The sequence below is a fragment of the Acartia tonsa genome, chromosome 1 (assembly GCF_053477335.1).
Source record: "Acartia tonsa isolate MP-2025a chromosome 1, ASM5347733v1, whole genome shotgun sequence".
Classification (NCBI taxonomy): Eukaryota; Metazoa; Arthropoda; class Copepoda; order Calanoida; family Acartiidae; genus Acartia; species Acartia tonsa.
Genome location: NC_137260.1, coordinates 20,639,807 through 20,650,030, shown reverse-complemented (window position 1 = coordinate 20,650,030; position 10,224 = coordinate 20,639,807). Strand labels below are relative to the sequence as shown.

Genomic DNA, 10,224 nt, shown 5'->3' with positions numbered 1-10,224 from the left:
ACCACTAAAAATCCCTCCTTTTACTGCCCTGTTTTTTCACCTAATTTTAATATATTATTGTTGCCAGTATGATATTCCCTTGTTACAAACAGACGAACAATCTGTTACTTTATAAGGATATGCATGTGAAAAAGATAAGAGTAAAGCTTGAGCAAATGTGTGTAAAAAGTGCAAACTAAAATCAACATACAGACTTATACATCAAACTTGTGCAAAAACTTTGCTCTTAAATTAAATTGTATTATAGGATTATGGGAATACACCAATCACAACAAGAAAACATTATCCAATTTTGATTATCAGTAAAATCTTACGAACAAGTTAGAATAAAATTATTAAATAGTTTGGTATGTACGAGGTTGTTATGATGACAGTATAGAGGATAATGGTCAAGGAACAATACCAAATATACTGAATGTGAATCAAGGTAATCTGTTTACCTGTCCAGAAAGCCATGTATAAGATGCACTGCGATTCCCTGTTAAATAAAATATTTTAAACCTATTATAAAAAAGCAAGAATGATTTAAAGTAACTATTTAAATTACATTTATACTTTTTTGATAAAATAATTTACATTGTTTATTCCTTTTTTTCTTACTAACAACTGAACCGAATCAGGGATAAGGGATAGGAAAGCTGGCCATTAATTAGGTCCCGGCCTAGATTTTAAAGGGATATTGCAACTATTACAAATTCCTATCAAACTGGCGGACGCTCCCAAGTAGCTATCGCTCTAAACCAATAAGTATCGGCCTGTTTTGTATCAACCAATCACCAATTGGCGGAAATTTTAGAAGCAGACAATTCTAGAAAAAATAATTATTTGTTTGCTACGAAAAAATAAATATAAATGGTGTTAGATCACATTAGTTTAATTATTAAATCAGCTTAGAGTTAAACATTAAAAAAGGGCCATATAGAAAAAACAAAAATAACGGGATTATTTTTTTGGAAAGAAGGTAGCTACAAATTTTCATTTGGTAGTTTATAAATTAGATGTTGTATTTTGAATTTTAAAAATTTAATACGGAATTGATACAACACCTTAACCCTAATATTTGTACAATTCAACACAGTACAGATATATCATTACGTTATAGTATCCAAAGAACTTGATAGAATGTTACCCAAGTGCATATTTATTTATTTATTTTGAATTTTAATTACCAATAAAATTTTCAAATAAATTTTTACTCATTAATAAAAATGCAAATAATACAAACTAAAATCTGTCTGAGGGAAACCCAACGATAGCTTTCTGACAGTTCAAATTACCAAAGTAAAAGATAAAAAAATTTTGGGAGAGAAAAAACTTCATTTTAACAAAAGCCATTAATATATAGGTTTATAAAAAGTTATGTTTTTTACTTTAAACTAGCTACCTGAATTTGATTCTATACTTTATCTACACACACACGCACAGCTTTTTCATTAGCGTTTAGGACGAACCACTGCGCCATCCCAAAACTGGTTTATTAGGCCTAGGCTTGAAATAGGCCTGAAATAATATTTTCCTACATTTCCCATCCCTTATCCCTGAACCGAATAAGTTTTTCCATTTTAAAAAATCTTCTCATAAATACGGAGATGTTTTTTATGCTGTCTTGACATATGGTTTCAGGTTTTTTTGCCTACTCCCTCTACTTCGAATCTATAGCTCCTAGATTGTAGGGGCGAAGCCGCTAGTATATGATATATTACTCTATTAAGAATTATGATGTGTGAATGACGTCAATAGTTAGAACAAGTTAGTTAATCAATTATACTAGAATACCTATTTGTATTACATTATACAACAATCACAGGGATCTTCTTCCCTCTTCTCGCCAATAAAATTATAATAAAACAAGGATGACAACATCCATAAAAGCGAAACGCTGAAACGGTAGGACAAACGGACATTAACACTTTTATAGTGTCAGAAATGAATAATCAGAATATAGAGTCGATAGAGTCGATGCAAAATTGTTAGTAAATTTGTTGAAAAACTGCTTGAAACAGAATAATGTTTATGGACAGACTTACATTTTTAGGACTTAGTTATAGAGTTGCTTCGCTTATAATATTGTACTTTGTTGTCCCAGGAATCAGCATACAAAAAATCAGATCAATCGGATAATTAGATCATATAAAAATTAGTTGTTAAAAAAGTAAAAAATCAACATGTTTAAAATGGACGTACGGACATTTTTGTTATGATTGTAGAGTTGCTTCGCTTTCTAAATCGTACCTAACTACTACAGGAATCACCATGCAAAGTTTAAAATCAATAGGACAATTCTAACATGCCTAAATTAACGATTTAGCTATCCGTTACGGACGGACGGACGTACGGACGGACCGACCATAATTATAGAAAAGCTTCGCTTTAAAAAATGATTAACTTCAATAAATTGAAGTCTAAAAGGTAAAATAAGACATATTGTGGTATGCGGCAGCTCTGGACCATGCAGAAACCAAGACATTATAGTGATGCTACGCACCTAGCTAAATCCTGTTATTCTACAATTATAAAGCCACCTGAAAATATGTCAGATAACGGTACTGGTTTCATCCCTCAGTTGTCCTGCAAATGGAGGGAGGGGGTGTTACCCCTCCCTCTCCCATCTTAAGCACCGGAACCTTCCCCTTCAACCACCAAGTTATCAGCACCACCTCAACCCTGAGGATAAAGGATCTAAACCTGCCCTCACCTGATAGGATCACCCCCACACAGACTGTTGTTGTCACAAGTAATCATCAAACCTTCCCTCTTTAGTACCCAGACCTACCACTCAACCCCTCTATGCTTATCTACCTATTGTGCTGCTCCATGGGCTATCCTGCCTGCCCCAGACAGGGATAGCCATCTACCTAACCATTGCAATTACCTATGTTTTACTGTATGATTTATCTTTAACTATCTTTATTCCTAATCCATATGTATTTATATTATGGTTAACTGTATTCTTAATTCCCCCCACCCTTTCCAGGGATGGGGACTCATGATTGCCCAAACTGACTATTGTATATGTATTACAATGCTTTTATGTTATGATTATTTATTCCTATCCATTGTAGTTAATGTTTGTTGTATATAGCTTCAGTATCCTTTACACCTTCAATAAAGTGACAACTGAAATAGATGTTGATTCTTGTCTAGTGAATGCTAGAGAAGCGTAGCTTCTCTATAGTAAGGTGTCCACGTCTGTTCACACTGCCGTAGTCTTTATTCGAACTCTGGTGTCTGCCATTTACCCTAGGCGGATACCACAACTTTGGTGACAGCTGTGTGAGATTACGGCGAACCACAAGTGTAGAGCAGACGCGCATCTGAGGCTAAGGTACTCCCAGCAGTGAATCTGGCAAAACTGACGCAAGCAACCTGAATTACCCACCCTGGACAGCAAAGTTTAACTCTGCATCCGGCAGTTGTGGAAGCGAGACAGCGAAATTTGATGAATAACCGCGAGCAGCGCTGATATCTAACGGAGAATTGAGCGCCAAAAGGGCTGAAACAGGCCTGCGGACCGGCTGAAACAAGCCAAATAAGTGTAAACGGCTGAAAATAGGCCAATTTTACTGCAAGAGATAGCAGGATCCAAACCAGTGGCGCTAGCAGGACGGGACATTCCCTGCCGCCATCAGCTGGATTTGGATAAGCGGCGCTAGCAGGACGGGACATTCCCTGCCGCCGATAGGCTGAAACACGCCACATAGCTGCAAGCGGCGCTAGCAGGACGGGACATTCCCTGCCGCCGATAGGCTGAAACATGCCACATAGCTGCAAGCTGCGAGCTAACATACGAGTGTAGTGCACCAGAACAGAGAAAAACTACGTCAACTCCGAGTATCCTGAGAGGCTACAACGCAGCCACCCATCTAGAAAACAGATATTATATCACATTTTCAGGGATTACCACCCTAGTGTGATGGCCAAACAATAGATTTATGAGCAAAGCTTGGCAAACAAATTGTTGTGTTGTGATAAATCTAAGAATAGAACAGGCTTGGATTATTGTGTATTGTGATAACAGCTAAAAATAGAACAGAGTTGGTAAACAAATCTGTTATGCAATTGTGATAAGGACAGAAATAGAAGCTAGATGTAACATAATAAAGACCCTGATATACAATCAAAACAATCTCAAGCCCACAGCACAACAACAACAATACACCCCTTATTCCAAGGGAAGGGGAGGGGCCCCTCTCCATTGAAGGCAAATACAATCAGGGTGATATAATAGATAAACCTAGGATTGAGAAGAAAAGGCCCTATTACACCAGCACACAGTTACCCCCCTCCCTCACAGGGGGAACGGACGGAGTTACCCCCGTCCCCTCACGCGCTTCCCCCTTCCTACCCACACTAGACTAAGTCCGTCTGTAGTGTGGGGCTAGCGATCGGACACCCAGAGCGCCATTCACGGATAGCGCAACAGAGTGCGGAAAATATCATAAATCCAACGGACGAAGCGGACCAATGAGAGAGCGAGTTGAGGGGTGAGAGCGCGTTTTCCCCGTGTGCGCGGATTTGACGGCGCGGACGCGCGTTACAAGGACAGGAGATTCCACGCACACACACACACACACACACCCACACAGGAGAGGGGATATTCTATAGCATACATCAGAGATATTTTTTTAGGAGAAAACTTGCAAGCTCCTCCCTCCCTGTCTACAGTGTGATAAGGAAAACTAAACCAGTTCCTTAAACCCGCTCAGACCCTCAACATCTTCCTAGCCTGCCAACCCTACTTCAAAGCTGAATGGTTAGTGAAGCAAATATATGTATATATAAATACCCAAGTGATAAATAAGGTTGTGTTTTTGTATCATGGGTACAAGTAAGTGAATACTAACCTCACCAAACAACACTGGAAACTGATATGTTAACTGAACGAAAGTACACCCACCCTGTGGACATAGCCTGACTTGCTGCCCCACACTGGGCAGTGGTGGTGTGTACCTGGACCATCGACCTTCATAGTTGTGAACTATATACAGAGGAAGCGTGATTTTTTTGGAGCAAGGAGGAAAAGCTAGCTAGCTCTGGGGATATTCCTATACACGTATATATATATATATGGGCGTGTAGCCATGTATATATATAGATAGCCTACCTATCCATATATCTACTAGCGGATACGCTCCTAGAGACATCTGGGGATACCTAACATATTCCCTGTTACCTTTAAGCTAAGATCCGCTGGTTACCACAGAAATCAAGAGCTATACTGGAAAGGAGAACAACTCAGGCTCAACAGTTAAACAAGACGCTGGCACAAACAGACCAACCCCCTGCTACTTATCATGGGGGCGCGCCAGCCACAGAAACTCTTGAGCCAGGAGGACCGAGCCTACGGCTACGTGGACTACCACCCTAATTACACAGCTATAGTATTTATACTAGGGGTGAGCCGGCTCGAACCTCCTTGCGGTGCGGCTACTCTACTCTGCTCCTATATCTACAAGATACTGCTTCTGCTATTACTTTGGCCTACTGTGTTGAGTACAGTGAACATCAAACACATGCCAGGTCACAGACCCCTGGTCCCTGAGATGCCCTTGTCTGGAAGGATGACTGAATGTCCGCTGCACAGCTCCTGTTCAGTTGGTGCTCAACGTACGAGAAATAGCAATACTGGACTGGGGATTGCTGAACCTGTAGGTGTCCTCCTGGGGGTGTTGAACGATGCAACTGAGCCTAATGAGAAGGTGACAAGCTTCAGAAACTTAGTGGCCAGCCCCAAGATGGACACTATTACCAGAACTGAGACTCCAAAGGGGCCCAGCCCTAGGGCCAGTACCACCTGTTTCTGGGGTGGAAAGGTCCTCCCTGGCACTGGCCTCCCCAATCTGGAGGATGGGGAGCTGTCCCAGGGGAATAGGCCCTTCACCCAGATGCCCGACGCGTACCTGGGGGTGGGGGAGCCGCCACCCAAGCCTCCCTGGGAGCCCCCAGGCATGGAACGACTGGGGACCGGCCTAAGGATGGGGACTGGTGACCTGCCGCAGAGGAAGACTTTACCCAGCACGGAGGGAGCAGGGTTGACCCGCAGCAGTGAGGCTGTCCCCCCACACTCCAAGACCAGATGCCGCTACTTTGTTGAACCACTGCACATGTCCCAGCCAAGTTCCCCCATGCTGCTGAAGATGGAGGCCCACCAGGATGCAGAGCTCAAACTAGGGGAGTCAATAAGAAGGCCACCACCTGCCAAAACCAGAACCACCGCAGGGGCTCCCCACCAGCAGCTGACGGAGCCTGGCAGGGACGCAATACCAGCTGGCAACTCTGGCCCAACTCAGGTGGCTACCAACAGTCTGCTGACAGTCCGGAATACCGTCCAGGCTACCATCAGTATGGCATCTTCTGGGCCTTGCTGGTCCACCTGTGGGTACCTGTCCACACACTGGCCACAGGTACCCCCCAGAGATCATAGCCCCCTTTCCGACTGGCACCATCAACGGCCTTTGCTACCAACTACCTGGCATACCCAGAGGGAGGATCCCTCATGTGGAGAAGCACCTGCAGAAGCTAAGGCCGAGGCTGGCCTCGCCACCCAGGGGAGGAGAGCCGCTGTTGGATGGAAGGAACCTGTGTGTATGGGGAGGAGGCTGAATGTAACCAAGGAGCCACCACAAGCAGCCCAGCACCGCCTGACCCCTAGTAGGGGAGACCCAGTTTGTCAGCTGGTGCCCCAACTGGAGGAGGAGAGACCTGGCAGGTTGATACACCCTGGGGAAGCCGGCCTGATGGGACCCAGCTGGACGAAGGGGCGCTGCCGCTTCAACGGCCACACAGCCGCCAAGTGTAGAACCGGTTGGGACCAAGCAATGAAGAAACACCAGGCCGCCCAACAACCTGCATGCAACCAGTCTGCCACCCAGGTCCACCTGGAGGGAGATGCCCAGCCGTCACCCCAATTAGCTGCCGCCGCCGGGGCCGCGGCTACCCAGGAGTCTGTGTCTCAGATTGGGACCATAGTGGCCAGGATCAACGTGCTGGGAGGAGCGGCTGAACCCAACCGGGTTGGCCTGGACCTCAGCCTCAATCACAGGGGACCGGTGTCCGTAACCCCTGTCGCCCCCAGCAAGAGCCGAGGGGCGCTACCCAGCGAGTCTGAGTCGATGTATGGGACGCCAACCGGCGTCGCCACCTGGAAGGAACGAGAGGTGCTTCCCTGCACCACCAAGCTGATGTCTGGGGCGACAACCGTCGCCGCCACCTGTGAAGACTGGGGGGTGCTATCCAGCGCCCCACGCTGGTGCCCGGGGCGACAACCGTCGCCGCCACCGAGAGACCTGGACCCCTGTGAAGACTGGGGGGTGCTATCCAGCGCCCCCACACTGGTGCCTGGGGCGACAACCGTCGCCGCCACCGAGATACCTGGACCCCGGAATGAGCCCGCAGCCCCAGAGGAAGGGGTGACACCCGTCACCCCCAGTCAGCCAGAGCCCCCAGCCAGCAGGGAGAGTCCAGCTGTCCCTCACCCTCAACTGCATCCAGCTGTCTACCTCCCTCAACCAAGCCAAGGTAATTGTATTGCACTGGTGTACCAGGAAGTTTGGGCTGGGCCAAACTTGCCTGCGCCCCCTGCATCTGCCCCAGGAGCCAGGATATCAGCCATTACCAGCCAAACTGAAGAAGCTTTGACCGCTGCCTGGGGAGTAACACCACTAGATGTGCCAAGTGCCGAGCCTACCCATAGAAGTAGAGGATCCCCAACAATTATGTCTACCCAAGATGGAGACAATGTGCCTGGACCCCTTCAGGCTAGGGGAGGAAATCCGGAGCCTTGTGCCTCCAGTCTACCAGCAGCAGTGGCCGTGGATGGGCCTGTCTCCCAGCCAACTAGAGCGGAGCCACCCTTGCAGATCCAAGACAGCCTCCGGCATAAAGGATGGACTGTTACCTTTCCCTACCCCGCAGGTCGGACTGCCATGCACCACCCTGCCAATGTCCAGAATGAGCCTGAAGGAGGCAACGCTCCTACAGTATGGCAACCACCACCTGCCCGCGTTGACAGAGACCCTGGAAGCCGAATGAACCTGACCAGCCCCGAGGGCGAAGAAACTGCGCCTGCATCCAGTAGCCAGCCTGCCAGCAGCAAGGTGACCAACACGATGGAGACCACCAGCCCAGTGGAGAAACCTGAAGAGGTGTATACCAGGCGGCTGTTGGTCCAAGCCCCCCCATGTGCTGTGCCACTCCTGGAGGTTGCCAGGGTGGCCTCAGAGGTACACATCCAACGGCCAGAATATCCAACAGGACCAGCTATTCCAGCAGATATAGCCGATTCCGTTAGACCTGGGGAGGGCTGGAGTCCACCACCATCCAGCAACTGGTATCCTGGCGGACCCATTCCACAAGGACAACAAACTGAAGGCCGCAACCACTGTCGGAAGTCTGGCGGTGCAGACAACCCCTCCAGCCTTCCGAGGGGAGAGTTGTGGTATGCGGCAGCTCTGGACCATGCAGAAACCAAGACATTATAGTGATGCTACGCACCTAGCTAAATCCTGTTATTCTACAATTATAAAGCCACCTGAAAATATGTCAGATAACGGTACTGGTTTCATCCCTCAGTTGTCCTGCAAATGGAGGGAGGGGGTGTTACCCCTCCCTCTCCCATCTTAAGCACCGGAACCTTCCCCTTCAACCACCAAGTTATCAGCACCACCTCAACCCTGAGGATAAAGGATCTAAACCTGCCCTCACCTGATAGGATCACCCCCACACAGACTGTTGTTGTCACAAGTAATCATCAAACCTTCCCTCTTTAGTACCCAGACCTACCACTCAACCCCTCTATGCTTATCTACCTATTGTGCTGCTCCATGGGCTATCCTGCCTGCCCCAGACAGGGATAGCCATCTACCTAACCATTGCAATTACCTATGTTTTACTGTATGATTTATCTTTAACTATCTTTATTCCTAATCCATATGTATTTATATTATGGTTAACTGTATTCTTAATTCCCCCCACCCTTTCCAGGGATGGGGACTCATGATTGCCCAAACTGACTATTGTATATGTATTACAATGCTTTTATGTTATGATTATTTATTCCTATCCATTGTAGTTAATGTTTGTTGTATATAGCTTCAGTATCCTTTACACCTTCAATAAAGTGACAACTGAAATAGATGTTGATTCTTGTCTAGTGAATGCTAGAGAAGCGTAGCTTCTCTATAGTAAGGTGTCCACGTCTGTTCACACTGCCGTAGTCTTTATTCGAACTCTGGTGTCTGCCATTTACCCTAGGCGGATACCACAATATCATGTCTAATCGGCCTTGAAGTTTTCATGGTGAATTAAAACAGGATTTAAATACAAGATTTTCTAGAGAAAACCATAGAATAAGGAGGAATAGAAATGAAAACCCTAAATATTTCTGGGAAATTTGAAGGAATCTTTGACTTGCGCAGTAAAGACAATAATGCTAAAGTACAAATCACAATGACTAGTTGTCACTAGTACATACTCTTGTTTTAATTTTGGTAAGTACAATTGACCACATTTGTAATTTTAAAGGGTCAGCTAAATGGGTAAATAGGTACTGCCCCTTCCTCCCCCACCCCCCCCCCCTTCCACAAATAAATGTATGGATGTAGTTGCTATCATGTATAAATCAGCTGTTTAAAAACAAACATAAGAGCGCAACCTAGTTTTATAATATAAATACTGAGACCAATATTTTTTTTGTAAAATTTACATGATTAAATTTTTTTAAGGCTTAATATGCACATTAAATTCATTTTTAATCCATTGTGAATAGGGAAGAGGAAGCTGGATTCTTGGGTACATGGCTTTTAGTAAACTATTGCAAAAGGAATTTATTTTGAATATTTTTTCTGAATAATTACTGAAATCATGTTATTTACTAACAGCCTTATAGCCGTTTTGGTCTTTCAAAAGTTCGAATTTTAATTCAGGCTAGCCAGGCAGAATCTTCTACCTGGATTCAATTCTATACTTTATCTTCTTTGGAGAAAACTAAACTTCAGTCCCAATATTAAACCAAATCGTTACAGGAATGTTAATACAGGAATGAAAATATGAATAGCCATGATTTTTAAAAATTGTTTTCTGATACAATTAACGGTAGGGGTACATTAACTAGAAGATTTTGAAAGGAAACAACCCAATTATTTCTTCATATTAGATTTATATTCAATCATGTATTATAAATATAAATAGTACACAATAAATAATTAAATTATAATATATTAGGTA

At 44.8% G+C, this 10,224-nt stretch overlaps 1 protein-coding gene across 1 annotated transcript in view; it reads left to right on the top strand.

The window, feature by feature from the left end:
• The first annotated feature begins 347 nt into the window (after window positions 1-347).
• The window catches only part of LOC145314721 (uncharacterized), a 43,463-nt gene continuing 33,586 nt past the window's right edge, over window positions 348-10,224 (top strand). The window contains exon 1 of the mRNA XM_080154752.1: window positions 348-427. The gene's annotated coding sequence lies outside the window, so the exon portion shown is untranslated. The remainder of the gene's footprint in view (window positions 428-10,224) is intronic.